The sequence below is a fragment of the Nycticebus coucang genome, unplaced genomic scaffold (genome assembly GCF_027406575.1).
Source record: "Nycticebus coucang isolate mNycCou1 unplaced genomic scaffold, mNycCou1.pri scaffold_49, whole genome shotgun sequence".
NCBI lineage: Eukaryota > Metazoa > Chordata > Mammalia > Primates > Lorisidae > Nycticebus > Nycticebus coucang.
Genome location: NW_026515580.1, coordinates 1,328,768 through 1,342,489, shown reverse-complemented (window position 1 = coordinate 1,342,489; position 13,722 = coordinate 1,328,768). Strand labels below are relative to the sequence as shown.

At 39.4% G+C, this 13,722-nt stretch overlaps 1 pseudogene; it reads left to right on the top strand.

Moving 5' to 3' along the window:
* The first annotated feature begins 212 nt into the window (after positions 1 to 212).
* On the top strand, positions 213 to 10,103 carry LOC128579366 (olfactory receptor 7D4-like; annotated as a pseudogene).
* Positions 10,104 to 13,722: the final 3,619 nt, after the last annotated feature.

Below are 13,722 nucleotides of genomic sequence, written 5' to 3'. Positions count from 1 at the left end.
ATTAAATAAACTAGTGCATAGATGATGAAGTAGATTGTTGCTAAATCAATGGATATCTGAACATCTCTACTCTTTAAGGGTAATGTGATACCTCTTACCTCAGTGATTCCATTTTTCAAAGACTTTTCAAAGACTCTACTTAACATCAAGGATGCCCTTCCATAGGTGATACTATAATATTATAACTGAGATGCCAGTTTTCTGTTCAGTGAATGTTCCATTGGCCCCTTCCCAGCAGACACACTGCCTACGTGGAAGTAGAAAACCACACAGAATTATCACAAATTGTCCTCTTGGACCTCTCAGAAGATCATGAACTACAGCCCCTTCTCTTTGGGCTGTCCCTGTCCATCTAAATGATCACAGTGCTTGGGAATATGCTCATTGTCCTGGCCATCTGCTCTGACTCCCACCTCCACACCCCCCATGTACTTCTTCCTCTCCAACCTGTCCTTGGCTGATATCTGTTTCATCTTCACCACGGTTCCAAAGATGTTAGTGAATATCCAGTGACAGAGTAAAGAAATTTCCTACATAGGATGCCTCATTCAGATGTATTTATTTATGATTTTTTCTGGAATGGATTATTTCATGCTGACTTGATGTCCTATGAGCATTGAGTGGCCATCTGCCACCCGCTGCACTATATAGTCATCATGAACCCATGCTTCTGTGTCTTTTTGGTTCTGAAGAGTTGGTTCATCATTTCCCTGGTTTCCCTGGTTCACATTCTACTGATCATGAGGCTGACCTTCTCTATAGGCACTAAAATACCATATTTCTTTTGTGAACTTGATCAGCTTTTCAAGGCAGTTCACTGTAATACCCTCTTCAGTAAAATCTACATGTATGTTTTAGCTGTGTTGCTGGGTGTTTTTCCTTCTAAAGGGATCCTTTTCTCTTACTGTCAAATTGTCTCTCTTAATGAAGATGTCATCCAAGCTTGCAAATATAAAGCATTTTATACCTGTGGGTCTCACCTCTGTGTGGTCTGCTTGTTCTATGGAACTGCACTTGGGGTCTACCTCAGTTCTGCTGTGACTTATTCTTCCCAGAGAACCTCCATTACCTCAGTGATGTACACGGTGGTCACTCCCATGCTGAAACCCTTCTTAGAAGAGCAGCCTCTTGTGACACACAGATTATTGGTTCAGAACTCAGTGAACATTATGGGCCCCTAAAATTTACATTTTGGGGGCCTTAAATGTTAAGTTTAATTTTTTGCTAAACACCTAGCACTCTCCTTTTATATCTTTTGGTATTTGCATTCCTTCAGTAATTTATTTTTTACCTTTCTACCCTGTACCAGGCCCTTAAATTCTGATTTTATTACTTTTCTAAGAGCAGTTTCTGAGCTTCTTAATGTGATGTTTAAAGCACTTTTCATATGAAATGCTAACATGGATTTATCAAAATATTCTCCAACATGTTACTGCTCTTTACTTCAGTTTGGTATGTTCTTGCTACTTTTGAAAGAGTTGTAATAAAAATTATAAATATTCAAAGTCAGGTTCTTACTCTAGTAGAACTCTGCTTGTTCCTTTATATCTATACATTTAATCCTAAAAACATTTTTGTAATATGTTTTCTCACATTCACCCCATTTCTGGAAGGAAGATACAGAGCTAAGATAGGCTATTACTTGGCAATGTGACACTGATCCCACTCTTCTAAGTTTACTATACTGGTTTTCGCAGGAGCAGTGATGTAATTTTCAGCATGTATGCTGGGATCTAGATTTGAAAGGAGGTGCATTCATATGATTCATAGTGATGTGCTGCCTAGAATAATTCCATGATTTTGCTTCATTCCTTGATGTTCCTTCCTTTTTTTTTCCCTAGTACACTTCCTTCCTTTGGTTTTTCTTTTCCCTATTCTTCTTGACTGTTTTTTAAATATCCACTGACCCCTTTTTTCTAAATTTCACATTAATATAGGGTAAAAATAATCAGGTTACATTGTTTGCCTTTCTTAGGTAAAGTTCACATTTTAGTTGAGCCCTACTGAGGGGATGGATCATATACCCTTACATTGTACATCTTAAGTGAGAGCTTAGCAATTTCCCTCCTTCGTCTCCTTTATCATTTCCCTCCTCCCTGCTCCCTATTTAATTTTTTTCTTTTTTTTTTATTAAATCATAGCTGTGTACATTGATATGATCATGGGGCATCATTCACTAGCTTCACAGACCGTTTACCAAGTTTCACATATACCCTTGTAAGATGCACCGTTGGTGTAATCCCACCGATCCCCTTCCATCTCCCCACCTCCCCGCTCCCTCTCCTCCCTTTCCACCTTCTCCCTATTCTTAGGTTGTAACTGGGTTATAGCTTTCATGTGAAAACCCTAATTTAGTTTCATAGTAGGGCAGAGTACATTGGGTACTTTTTCATCCATTCTTGAGATACTTTACTAAGAAGAATATGTTCCAGCTCCATCCATGTAAACATGAAAGAGGTAAAGTCTCCATCTTTCTTTTTTTTTTTTGTTTTTGTTTTTGTTTTTGTTTTTGGCTGGGGCTAGGTTTGAACCTGCCACCTCCGGCATGTGGGACGCCCTACTCCTTGAGCCACAGGCGCCGCCCAGTCTCCATCTTTCTTTAAGACTGCATAATATTCCATGGTGTACATGTACCACAATTTATTAATCCATTCATGGATCGATGGGCACTTGGGCTTCTTCCATGACTTAGCAATTATGAATTGAGCTCCAATAAATATTCTGGTACAAATATCTTTGTTATGATGTGCTTTTTGGTCTTCTGGGTATATGCCCAGTAGAGGGATTACAGGATTGAATGGCAGATTATTTTTAGATCTCTAAGAGTTCTCCATATCTCTTTCCAAAAGGAATGTATTAATTTGCATTCCCACCAGCAGTGCAAAATTGTTCCCTTTTCTCCACATCGGCACCAACATCTCTGGTCTTGGGATTTTGTGATAAAGGCTAGTCTCACTGGAGTTAGATGGTATCTCAAAGTAGTTTTGGTTTGCATTTCTCTGATGATTAAAGATGAGTATTTTTTCATATGTCTGAAGGCCGTGCGCCTGTCTTCTTCAGAGAAGTTTCCCTTGAAATCCCTTGCCCAGCCTGTGATGGGATCCCTTGTTCTATTCTTGCTAATGCGTTTGAGTTCTCTGTGGATTCTGGTTATTAAACCTTTGTCGGAGACATGACATGCAAATATCTTCTCCCATTCTGAGGGCTGTTTGCTTGCTTTACTTACTGTGTTCTTGGCTGTGCAGAAGCTTTTTAGTTTGATCAAGTCCCAATAGTGTATTTTTGAAGCTGCTTCAATTGCCCGGGGGGTCCTCCTCATAAAATACTCACCCAGCCCGATTTCTTCAAGGGTTTTCCCTGCACTCTCCTCTAGTATTTTTATAGTTTCATGTCTTAAGTTTAAATCTTTGATCCAGTGAGAGTCTATCTTAGTTAATGGTGAAAGATGTGGGTCCACTTTCAGTCTTCTACAGGTTGCCAGCCAGTTCATCCAGCACAATTTGTTAAATAGAGAATCTTCTCCCCACTGAATGTTTTTAATTGGCTTGTCAAAGATTAAATAACAGTAAGTAGCTGGATTCATCTCTTGGTTCTCTATTCTGTTCTAGACATCTACTTCTCTGTTTTTGTGCCAATACCATGCTGTTTTGATCACTATTGATTTGTAGTATTGTCTGAGGTCTGGTAGAGTAATTCCTCCTGCTTTGTTTTTATTTCTGAGTAATGTCTTGGCTACTCGAGGTTTTTTCTGATTCCATGGAAAACAAATTATTGTTTTTTGAAGATCTTTAAAGTATGACAGTGGAGCTTTAATAGGGATTGCATTGAAATTGTATATTGCTTTGGGTAGTATAGACATTTTAACAATGTCGATTCTTCCCAGCCATGAGCATGGCATGTTTTTCCATTTGTTGATATTTTCAGCTATTTCTTTTCTTAGAGTTTCATAGTTCTCTTTAAGGAGATCTTTCATATCCTTTGTTAGATAAATTCCCAAATATTTCATCTTCTTTGTCATAGCTGTGAATGGTATAGAGTCCTTAACTGTTTTTTTCAACTTGACTGTTGCTGGTATATATAAAGGCTACTGATTTATGAATGTTGATTTTGTAACCCGAGACACAGCTGTATTCCTTGATCACTTTTAAGAGTTTTGTAGTAGAGACCCTGGTGTTTTCCAGATATACTGTCATATCATCTGTGAAGAGCAAAAGTTTGATCTCTTCTAACCCTATATGGATACCCCAATCGTCTTTTCTTCCCTAATTGCAGTGGCTAAAACTTCCATTACAATGTTAAAAAGCAATGGAGACAATGGGCAGCCTTGTCTGGTTCCTAATCTGAGTGGAAATGATTCCAATTTAATTCCATTCAATATGATATTGGCTGTGGGTTTGCTGTAGATGGTCTCTATCAGTTTAAGAAATGTCCCTTCTATACTGATTTTCTTAAGTGTTCTGATCATGAAGGGATGCTGGATATTATCAAAAGCTTTTTCTGCATCAATTGAGAGAATCATATGGTCTTTGTTTTTTAATTTGTTTATGTGCTGGATTACGTTTATAGATTTACATATATTGAACCAGCCTTGAGATCCTGGGATAAAACCAACTTGGTCATGATGTATAATTTGTTTGATGTGTTGCTGGATTCTGTTTGTTAGGATCTTGTTGAATATTTTTTGCATCTATATTCATTAGTGATATAGGTCTATAATTTTCTTTTCTTGTTGGGTCTTTTCTTGGTTTGGGGATCAGGGTGATGTTTGCTTCATAGAACGTGTTGGGTACTCTTCCTTCTTTTTCTACCTTTTGGAACAGGTTGAGTAATATAGGTACTAATTCCTTTTTAAAAGTTTGGTAGAATTCAGACATGAAACCATCTGGTCCCGGCCTTTTCTTTTTAGGGAGGTTTTGTATGGTTGACGCTATTTCCAAACTTGATATGGGCCTGTTCAACATTTCCACTTGATTCTGGCTAAGTCTTGGAAGGTGACGTGCTGAAGTATCGGTCAATTTCCTTCAGATTTTCATATTTCTGAGAAAAAAGTTTCTTGTAATATTCATTAAGGATTTTTTGGATTTCTGAGGAGTCTGTTGTTATTTCGTCTTTGTTGTTTCTGATTGATGAGATTAGAGATTTTACTCTTTTTTTCCTGATTAGGTTGGCCAAAGGTTTATCTATTTTATTGACCTTTTCGAAAAACCAGCTTTTTGATTTATTGATCTGTTGCATTATTGTATTGTTTTCGATTTCATTTAATTCTGCTCTAATTTTGTTTATTTCTTTTCTTTTACTGGGTTTGGGGTTGGAATGTTCTTCCTTTTCTAGTTGCTTGAGATGTCCCATTAAGTTGTTAACTTCCTCTCTTTCCGTTCTCTTGAGGAAGGCTTGCAGTGCTATAAATTTCCCTCTTAGAACTGCCTTTGCGGTGTCTCAGAGGTTCTCATAGTTCGTGTCTTCATTGTTGTTTTGCTCCAAAAAATTGGTGATTTCTTTCTTAATCTCATCTCTGACCCAGCTATCATTCAGAATAAGATTATTTAACTTCCATGTTTTTGTATGAGTATGCAGATTCCTGTTGTTACCCAGCTCAAGTTTTATTCTATGGTGGTCCGAGAAGATGCATGGAATAATTTCTATTCCTTTAAATTTACTGAGGTTATACTTGTGACCTAAGATGTGATCGATTTTGGAGTAAGTTCCATGGGCTGATGAGAAGTATGTGTATTCAGTTTTGTTGGGATGAAATATTCTGTAGATGTCTGCTATATCCAAATGTTGGACAGTTAGGTTTAAATCTAAGATTTCTTTGCTCAGCTTCTTGTTGGAGGATTGATCCAACACTGCCAAAGGAGTGTTGAAATCTCCGACTATTATGGAGCTGGAGGAAATCAAGTTGCTCAAGTCTGTTAGAGTTTCTCTTATAAATTGAGGTGCATTCTGTTTGGGTGCATAGATATTAATAATTGAGATCTCATGATATTGAGTATTACCCTTAACAAATATCAAGTGACCATTCTTGTCCTTCCTTACTTTTGTTGGTTTAAAGCCTATTGTATCTGCAAATAAAATTGCAACATCTACTTTTTCTGATTACCATTTGCCTGAAATATGGATGACCATCCTTTCACCCTGAGTCTGTATTTGTCTTTTAAGTTAAGATGTGACTCTTGTATGCAACAGATATCTGGCCTGAGTTTTTGTATCCAATCAGCTATCCTATGCCTCTTTAGAGGACAGTTTAAGCCATTCACATTAATGGAGACTATTAATAAGTCTGGTGAAGTTTTGGGTATCGAGTTTTTCAAAAGTCCAGTTGGCATTTTTAATCCTTTCACCAGTGTGGAAATTGGAGTTTGATCCGAAGTTTCTGAGTGAGTTTTCTTTTGTGGTATAGGATTGGGTTGGTCATTATGGAGGATAGGTCTGAGAATATCCTGAAGAGCTGGTTTGGTTATGGCAAATTTCTTCAACATATGAATGTCATTAAAGTATTTAATTTCTAAATCATAAATGAAACTAAGTTTAACTGGATACAAGATCCGGGATTGAAAATTATTTTGCTTTAGGAGATTAAAAGTCGGTGACCACCCTCTTCTGGCTTGAAAAGTTTCACCAGAGAGATCTGTAGTCATTCTAATATTCTTCCCTTTGAAGGTAGTGGTTTTCTTTCTCTTGAGGATATTCTCCTTCATATTAACTTTAGTGAAGTTAATTATGATATGCCTGGGAGATGTCTTATTGGGGTTGAGTTGTGCTTGGCTTCTGAAGCTGTCTGCAGTCTGAATTTCATAATCTCTAGGCCTGTCTGGAAAATTCACTTTCATAATTTCATGCAGAAGGGCCTCTGTGCCCAGCGAGGCCACTTCATCTGTTTCTGGAACTCCTATGATTCAGATATTCACCTTCTTTGAATTATCCCAGAGCTCTCTGAGACAATGATCCGTTTTACTCTCCATTTCTCTTCCTCTTTGAGAGTTTGGGAGTATTCAAGGGCTTTATCTTTGATGTCAGAAATCCTTTCTTCTGCTTGCTCCATTCTGTTGCTGAGGGATTCTACTGGTTTTTTCATATCTTTGAGGGCTGCAAATTCTTGCTTCAGTGTGTCTAAGTCTTTGGTGGTTTTGTCTTTAAATTCATTAAATTCTTGAGACAACTTTTGAATTTCTCCTCAAATTCCTATTTCTACTTTGTTAATCATGTCTGCAATCCAAATTCTGAATTCAATTTCTGACATCTCAGCCAGTTGTTTATGAATGGGATCTTCAATTGCATCTGCCATATCTTTCCTTGCGGGGGTTGATCTATTCTGGTTTTTCATGTTACCAGAGTTTTTCATGTTACCAGAGTTTTTCCACTGATTCCGCCCCATGGTTGTTTTACTTTCAATGATTTTTTCCCCTGGGGCTTTGTCGATGGCCTGTACAGTGTTGTGGCCTGAGAAACTGGGGCCCTGTCTGGTGTGGTGGGGCTAAATTGTTCTGTCTAGTTTTCAGCTGGTTTCTGTTCCACGCTAGTGAAACAGATACTTTGGATTTAAGTCTCAGCTGTGGAGAAATATCAGCAATTAAGTCACCACACCCCCCACCGGCAAAAAATTGGAAAAGAAAAATCAAACCTTCTTAACACCGTGTACCCCAGGCACCACCTGATTTGTCCTCAGGCGATTGGTTCAGTTCAGAAAGGTCCAAATCAATTGTCTCAGTCTGCACCTGTCTCATGTGAGAGAGTTTACGTGGTCTCTGGGAACTGGATCACAGGGATCTGGTGACTACTCTGGTGTGGCTTTTTCCAGTGCTGCATGGAGTCAGGAGAAGCCACCCAGCCAATATATCAGTCTGGGAAGGTTGCTGCCTCCTTCCCCACCTTGCACCACTTCACACCCAGTCACTGCAATAGACCTGCAGTTGGCTGACCCAGTTGCCTGTAGTGAATCGGTACTCCAGGAGTTTGTACCTGCCTGAATCACAAGGAAGTCTGCCAGGCCACTGCACTCTGCCTCTCTCCAGCAGGAGGAGGTGAGGCCTGACAACCATGGGTGCTTGATGAAGGTTGAGGGTTTTTCACTCAGGTCCAGTCTCGCCCCTGATTAATGTTACTGACAGAACAGAACAGAACAACTCTAATGTTCCTCTGAAGAAGAGAAGCTGAATTGAGTTCCAAATCAGCTTGTCTTTGCTCTTGTATTGTCTATAGGCTGACGATCCCCTGAGGGCCAGGTGCGTCTTAGGTTTAGTAAAGCGGACCTCTGGGTTAGCCCCGCCCTGGGAGTTTCCCTGGTTTGCAAGTTGGAGTTGCCTCAGGCAAACTCAGAGTCTCTGGTTGCCCAGGGAGACAGGGGCTATGGCTTCAGAACATTTGGTAGTGAGCCATATTGCTAGCAAAACAGGGCTGCTGCTTTATGGCTCAGGCAACTGCTGCTCTGGTGTAGCACCCCTCCGGCCAACCATCCTCTCTCTGCTCCAGTACCCCAGAGTCTGCACCAACCAGCTACAGCCCAGCACTCTCTACACCCCTCAAGCAATCACCCAAGAGTCTGGACCCCCTGGGGGACAGGCCTCCAGACCTTGGAGCTAGAGCAGAGTGGAGTGCAAGGAGCGCTGGGAGCCTGGGGTTGCGGGCAGAGAACACACACAGCTTTACACAGTTTTATGCCTGGCCGTATTGTCACCAAAAGACAGCTGTTGCACTATGCCTCAGGGAACTGCCACTCTGGTGCAGTCCCCTCTCCGCCGACTGACCGGGAATTGCCTCCAGACCCCAGTGTGAGCAAAGGGGAGTGCTGGGAGCTCAGAATTCCAGGTAGAGACTATATACAGTTTATACAGTTTTATGCCTGGCAGGAGGACGCCGGGGCACCCTAGTAGGGGAGGTACGTCCAGTTTTTAGAGGGTCTTTCCCATGGAGTGTAGTGGGAGGACCTTTGAACCCTGCCCAGTTGTTTGTGGGGCATTCTGAGCCGTTCTCATGGGGGAGGGGACTCCCGTCGTTTGGTGATAGATTTTGTACCTTTTGTTTGTATCCTTGTGGTCACAGCTCACCTCAGCGGGGTTGACATGCGTTCTACAACGTTCTCTCTTAGTGAAGCTCAAATCCACCAGGTTACTTGCTGAATTTTTGTCCTTTAACTCTCCTTCTGGATGGGAGCCTCTGTGGAAAGCTGGCTTCAGTCAACCATCTTGTCTCCTCCCCCCCATATAAATTTAATTGTATTTTTTGTCTCATGTGAGTATGTAATAGTTTGTCTATTAGTTTCACATTAGGATTGAGTACATTGGATACTTGCTTTTCCATTCTTGTGATACTTTACTAAAGAGAATGTGTTTCAACTCTATCCAGGTTAACACAAAATTGGAAAGTGCTCAACTTTTTTAAGGCTGAATAGTACTCCATGTTATATGTATATTGCAGTTTTTTAATCCATTCATGTGTTGATGGGTATTTGGGATGATTACACATCTTGACAATTGTGAATTGAACTGTAATAAACCCTACAGTGCAAATGTTTTATGTTAAAATGTTTTTTTGTCTTCTGGGTAGGAATGAGATTGTAGGATCAAATGAATGGTTTACTTTTAGCTCTTTGAGAATTCTCCATACATCTTTCCACAGAGGCTTTCAATACCACCAACAATGTGGAAGTGTTCCCTTCTTTCTGTATCCATGCAAGCATCAGAAGCTTTGAAATTTAACAATGTGAAAGTGTTCCCTTCTTTCTATATCCATGCAAGCATCAGAAGCTTTGAAATTTTGTAATGTGTGCCATTCTCACTGGGGTTAGATTATATCACAAAGTGCTTTTGATTTGCATTTCTCTGATGATTAGTGATAGTGAGCATTTTTTTCATGTGTTTTTTGAGCATTTGTTCATTACTGTTAACCTACTACGTTATATTTTTTGGCTGAGTAATAGTCCACTTTATAGTAAACCCCAAGGTGTTTATCCATTCATTTATTGATTTTTAGGTACTTTTGACTTTGCCTCAATAATGTGTGTTGTAGTCGCCCTCATGCTGATACTCTTTATCTACATTCTGAGGAACAGGGATATGAAGGGAGCCCTGGGAAGACTACTCAGAATTGCAGCCTCTTGTCTGTGATAAATTACAGCCTCAGAACTAGATGAAATCTGGGTGCAACTAGCCAAATGGGTGTGAATCTCAATATCCTATCTCTTTTACTCTCCCAAGTCATGGTTTTTCTCTTTTTACTTCCAAAACATTTTGACTTTGTTTTCAAATTATTTCATGTTACTTTTATCAAAAACTCCCTGTTTAGAACTGCGGGAGCCACGCAACACTGCGTCCTCCCTCCGGTGTCCTCCCAGTTTCCATACTAGCCCATTCATCTGGAAAGGGACTCTGGTAGCTGCATGCCCTTTGAAGCCCTCCCTGCCTCTGTGCAGAGCTCTTCTCCTGGCCAGAGAGTGCTGGAGCCTTGGGCTCTCTGTGCCAAAGTCACTGGGCGCCTGGCACTCCCAGAACCATGCGAACCACCCCAAGCCCTGTTGCTGGATCAGGGTGTGTCAAAAAATAGAGCTGCATCCACAACCAGAACTCCCTAGCTAGAGCAGCCCCAGAGGAACTACACAGGGTCACTCCCTACAAAGATCCAGCAACAATAGAGTGATCCTGCTATGGTCTAATCTTGGAGAGACACCTCCCCAACTCTGAGGACAGCCAGAGGCAATGGTGAAAAAAAAATCATGAGGCAAAATCAACAGAAAAACTCTGGCAATATGAATACTCAGAGTAGATAAACTCCCCCAAGGATCAATGGGCAGAAACAGCACAAGACCCCATGCACAAACAAATAGCTGAAATGTCAGAAATTGAATTCAGGATTTTGATAGCAAATAAGATCTAATTAGAATTGCAAAAGTTATCTCAATAATTCAACGGATTCAAAGACCAAATAACCAAAGATTTTGACACATTGAGACAAGAAGTTGCAGCCCTCAAAGATCTGAGAAACACAGTAGAATCCCTCAGTAACAGAATGGAGCAAGCAGAAGAAAGGATTTCTAACACTGAAGACAAAGCTTTTGAATGCTCCCAAACCCTCAAAGAAGAAGAGAAATGGAGACAAAAAACAGGCCACTCTCTCAGAGAGCTCTTGGATAATTTGAAGAAAAACAATATTTGTCTTACAGGGATCCCCAAAAGTGATGAAGTGGCTTCACAAAGCACAGAGTCTCTTCTCCATGAGATTATGAAGGAGAACTTTCCAGATATGCCAAGAGATTCCAAAATTCAGATAGCAGAAAGTTTCAGAACTCCAGCACGACTCAACCCAAATAAGACATCCCCCAGACACATCATAATCAATTTCACTAAAGTTAATATGAAGGAGAAAATTCTGAAAGCTGCCAGACGAAAGAAAACCATTACCCACAAGGGGAAGAATATCAGAATAACTGCAGATCTCTCTGCTGAAACCTTTCAAGCTAGAAGAGGATGGTCATTGACTTTTAATCTCCTAAAACAAAATAACTTTCAACCCAGGATCCTGTACCCAGCTAAACTGAGCTTCATTATGATGGAGAAATTAAATACTTCAACGACATTCACATGTTGAAGAAATTTGCCACAACTAAACAAGCTCTCCAGGACATTCTTAGAACTATCCTCCATAAAGACCAGAGTAATTCTCCACCACAAAAGTAAACACACAAAAAAATTTTTGATCAAATTCCAACTTCCACAGTCACAAAAGGATTAATAATGACCACCGATCTCTCGAAAGACTTATCAATACTCTCAATTAATGTGAATGGTTTAAATTGTCCTCTAAAGAGGCATAGGTTGGTGGACTGGATACAAACACTCCAGCCAGATATCTGCTGAATCCAAGAATCACATCTTACATTAAAAGATAGATATAGACTCAAGGTGAAGGTATGGTCATCCATATTCCAGGTAAATGGAAAGCAGAAAAAGCAGGCATTGTAATCCTGTTCGCAGACGCATTAGGCTTTAAACCCACCAAAATAATTAAGGATAAGGATGGACACTTCATATTTGTTAAAGGTAATACTCCATATGATGAGATCTCAATTATTAATATTTATGCGTTCAACCACAACAAACCTCAATTTATAAGAGAAACTCTAACAGACATGGGCAACTCGATTTCCTCCACTTCCATAGTAGTTGGAGATTTTAACACCCCTTTAGCAGTGCTGGATAGATCCACCAAAAAGAAGCTAGGCAAATAAATTTTAGATTTAAACTCAACCATTCAACATCTGGACATAACAGATAACTACAGAACATTTCATCCCAAAAAAACTGAATACACATTCTTTTCATCAGCCCATGGAACATACTCCAAAATCGACCACATCCTAGGCCAAAAATCTAACCTCAGCAAATTTAAAAAAAATAGAAATTATTCCTTGCATCTTCTCAGACCATCATGGAATAAAAGTTGAACTAAATAACAACAGGAACCTGCATACCCATACAAAAACATGGAAGCTAAACAACCTTATGCTGAAGGATACATGGGTTATAGATGAGATTAAGAAGGAAATCACCATATTTTTGAAACAAAACAACAATCAAGACACAAATTACCAGAACCTCTGGGATACTGCAAAGGCAGTCCTAAGAGGGAAATTTATAGCACTGCAAGCCTTCCTCAAGAAAACGGAAAGAGAGGAAGTTGATAACTTAATGGAACATCTCAAGCAACTGGAGAAAGAAGAACACTTCAACCCCAAACACAGCAGAAGAAAAGAAATAACCAAAATCAGAGCAGAATTAAATTAAATTGAAAACAAAAGAATTATACAACAGATCAATAAATCCAAAGCTGGTTTTTTGAAAAGATCAATAAAATAGATAAACCTTTCACCAACCTAACCAGGAAAAAAAGAGTAAAATCTCTAATTTCATCAATAAGAAAAGGTATGATGAAATCACAACAGACCCCTCAGAAATTCAAAAAATCCTTAACAAATACTACAAGAAACTCTACTCTCACAAATATGAAAATCTGAAAGAAATCGACCAATACCTGGAAGCACGCCACCTACCAAGACTTAGCCAGAATGAAGTGGAAATGTTGAACAGGCCTATATCAAGTTCTGAAATAGCATCAACTATACAAAATCTCCCTAAAAAGAAAAGCCCAGGACCAGATGGCTTTACGTCATAATTCTACCAAACATTTAAAGAAGAACTAGTACCTATACTACTAAACCTCTTCCAAAATATAGAAAATGAAAGAATATTACCCAGCACATTCTATGAAGCAAACATCACCTTGATCCCCAAACCAGGGAAAGACCCAACAAGAAAAGAAAATTATAGACCAATATCACTAATGAATATAGATGCTAAAATACTCAATAAGATCCTAACAAACAGAATCCAACAACACATCAAAAAAATTATACACCATGACCAAGTCGGATTTATCCCACGGTCTCAAGGCTGGTTCAATATACATAAATCTATAAATGTAATTCAACACATAAACAAACTTAAAAATAAAGACCATATGATTCTTTCAACTGATGCAGAAAAAGCTTTTGATAATATCCAGCATCCCTTCATGATCAGAGCACTTAAGAAATTGGTATAGAAGGGACATTTCTTAAACTAATAGAGGCCATTTACAGCAAACCCACAGCCAATATCGTATTGAATGGAGTTAAATTGAAATCATTTCCACTTAGATCAGGAACCAGGCAAGGTTGTCCATTGTCTCCAT